The 2,722-nt window shown below is 31.7% G+C and overlaps 2 non-coding genes across 2 annotated transcripts; both read right to left on the bottom strand.

The window, feature by feature from the left end:
• Nucleotides 1-470: 470 nt before the first annotated feature.
• TRNAC-GCA (transfer RNA cysteine (anticodon GCA)) lies at nucleotides 471-542 on the bottom strand. The gene has a single exon. It is a non-coding gene; the product is annotated as a tRNA-Cys (tRNA).
• Nucleotides 543-1,865: 1,323 nt separating this feature from the next.
• TRNAC-GCA (transfer RNA cysteine (anticodon GCA)) lies at nucleotides 1,866-1,937 on the bottom strand. Its single transcript has one exon. It is a non-coding gene; the product is annotated as a tRNA-Cys (tRNA).
• Between the last annotated feature and the right edge of the window lie 785 nt (nucleotides 1,938-2,722).

Below are 2,722 nucleotides of genomic sequence, written 5' to 3'. Positions count from 1 at the left end.
AAGTGATGTTTTTCCTTATTTAATTATCAATGAGGGTGAGTATTAAAGTACACATGTTTCATGTTCAGTTATATTATACTATTCTAAATATATTACTATAGAAAGGAAAGAAATTAAATCAAGATTCTGGAACAGTTGGTGGGATTAGGGATTGAACTCAGACTGATATTGCAATAAGGCTTCTCCTACTTCTTCATTTTTAACCATTTTTTGAAAGAAAGTACTTTTATAAGAGAAACTAGGTAGGTCCTTTATATTTGCCTTCTCTAAGTTATAGATTTCTGTAAAAATCTCTATCAAAAAAATGAAATTTACCACTCTAACTGTGTTATCAGGAAGTATATAATGTTAAAGTTTCACTTTTTTTGTTTTCTTGCTCTTACTTGTGTTAGCTTTTCCTGTGCTTGAGTTTCAAAGTAGCTATAAACTGCAAATTGAATCAGTACCTTTACACATTAAAAGTTAGGTAAAGGGGGCACCTGGATTTGAACCAGGGACCTCTCGATCTGCAGTGGAATGCTCTGCCACTGAGCTATACCCCCAATTGCATACAAGATTTTAAAAACATTCACATTGCAGTCAGAATGTAAAGGTGTTTGTACTATATATGTGTTCTTATAGGATAAAAAATGAATATGTATACTCATGGTGATGCTTTGAAGTTATTAATCTGGGCTTGATTGCAGAGTTCACATAGGTGTAAGCTGTGAGCATGCTCAAAGAGAAACTTTGATCATCTAAAGCTCCACTTTGGTCAGTTATAGTGACATCATGACATATTGTAACTTTATATTTTGGGAGGCCAAACAGAACTAAGAAAATACAAATTCTTAGCATCAACCCTATATAAATTATTTCAAAAAGTAGCTGACAACAGTATATTATTGCTAATAAAATAGGACATTTTGATTTTTGGGCTTGTGGGCTCAGATGTTCAAAATTAATGTTTGATGCATAAACTCGAATGGCCTAGTTGCAAAATCAGTCTGAGATCAAACCCCAATTACAACAACAGTTCAAGAATACTGCAATGTAATTGCTTAATAATTCCTTATTTAATTATCAAAGAGGGTGAGTATTAAAGTACACATGTTTCATGTTCAGTTATATTATACTATTCTAAATATATTACTATAGAAAAGACAGAAATTAAATTGAGGTTCTGGAACTGTTGGTGGGATTAGGGAATTAACTCAGACTGTTATTGTAATAAGGCTTCTCCTACTTCTTCAGTTTAACCATTTGGGAAAGAAAGTACTTTTTTAAGAGAAACTAGGTAGGTCCTTTATATTTGCCTTCTATAAATTATAGATTTCTGTAAAAATCTCTATAAAAAAAATGAAATCTGCCACTCTAACTGTGCTATCAGGAAGTTTATAATGTTAAAGTATCACTATTTAAGTGATGGTTTTCCTTATTTAATTATCAATGAGGGTGAGTATTAAAGTACACATGTTTCATGTTCAGTTATATTATACTATTCTAAATATATTACTATAGAAAGGAAAGAAATTAAATCAAGATTCTGGAACTGTTGGTGGGATTAGGGATTGAACTCAGACTGATATTGCAATAAGGTTTCTCCTACTTCTTCATTTTTAACCATTTTTTGAAAGAAAGTACTTTTATAAGAGAAACTACGTAGGTCCTTTATATTTGCCTTCTCTAAGTTATAGATTTCTGTAAAAATCTCTATCAAAAAAATGAAATTTACCACTCTGTGTTATCAGGAAGTATATAATGTTAAAGTTTCACTTTTTTTGTTTTCTTGCTCTTACTTGTGTTAGCTTTTCCTGTGCTTGAGTTTCAAAGTAGCTATAAACTGCAAATTGAATCAGTACCTTTACACATTAAAAGTTAGGTAAAGGGGGCACCCGGATTTGAACCAGGGACCTCCCGATCTGCAGTCGAATGCTCTACTACTGAGCTATACCCCCAATTGCATACAAAATTTTAAAAACATTCACATTGCAGTCAGAATGTAAAGGTGTTTGTACTATATATGTGTTCTTATAGGATAAAAAATGAATATGTATACTTATGGTGATGCTTTGAAGTTATTAATCTGGGCTTGATTGCAGAGTTCACATAGGTGTAAGCTGTGAGCATGCTCAAAGAGAAACTTTGATCATCTAAAGCTCCACTTTGGTCAGTTATAGTGAAAACATGACATATTGTAACTTTATATTTTGGGAGGCCAAACAGAACTAAGAAAATACAAATTCTTAGCATCAACCCTATATAAATTAATGTTTGATGCATAAACTCGAATGGCCTAGTTGCAAAATCAGTCTGAGATCAACCCCCAATAACAACAACAGTTCCAGAATACTGCAATGTAATTGCTTAATAATTCCTTATTTAATTATCAAAGAGGGTGAGTATTAAAGTACACATGTTTCATGTTCATTTATATTATACTATTCTAAATATATTACTATAGAAAGGACAGAAATTAAATTGAGGTTCTGGAACTGTTGGTGGGATTAGGGATTGAACTCAGACTGTTATTGTAATAAGGCTTCTCCTACTTCTTCAGTTTACCCATTTGGGAAAGAAAGTACTTTTTTAAGATAAACTAGGTAGGTCCTTTATATTTGCCTTCTATAAATTATAGATTTCTGTAAATATCTCTATCAAATAAATGAAATCTGCCACTCTAACTGTGCTATCAGGAAGTTTATAATGTTAAAGTATCACTATTTAAGAGATGCATTTCCTT

Source organism: Taudactylus pleione, unplaced genomic scaffold (genome assembly GCF_031769625.1).
Source record: "Taudactylus pleione unplaced genomic scaffold, aTauple2 ptg000021l, whole genome shotgun sequence".
In the NCBI taxonomy this organism is placed as follows: domain Eukaryota; kingdom Metazoa; phylum Chordata; class Amphibia; order Anura; family Myobatrachidae; genus Taudactylus; species Taudactylus pleione.
Note: the sequence above shows the minus strand (reverse complement) of the source record. Positions and strands in the feature narration are given on the sequence as shown.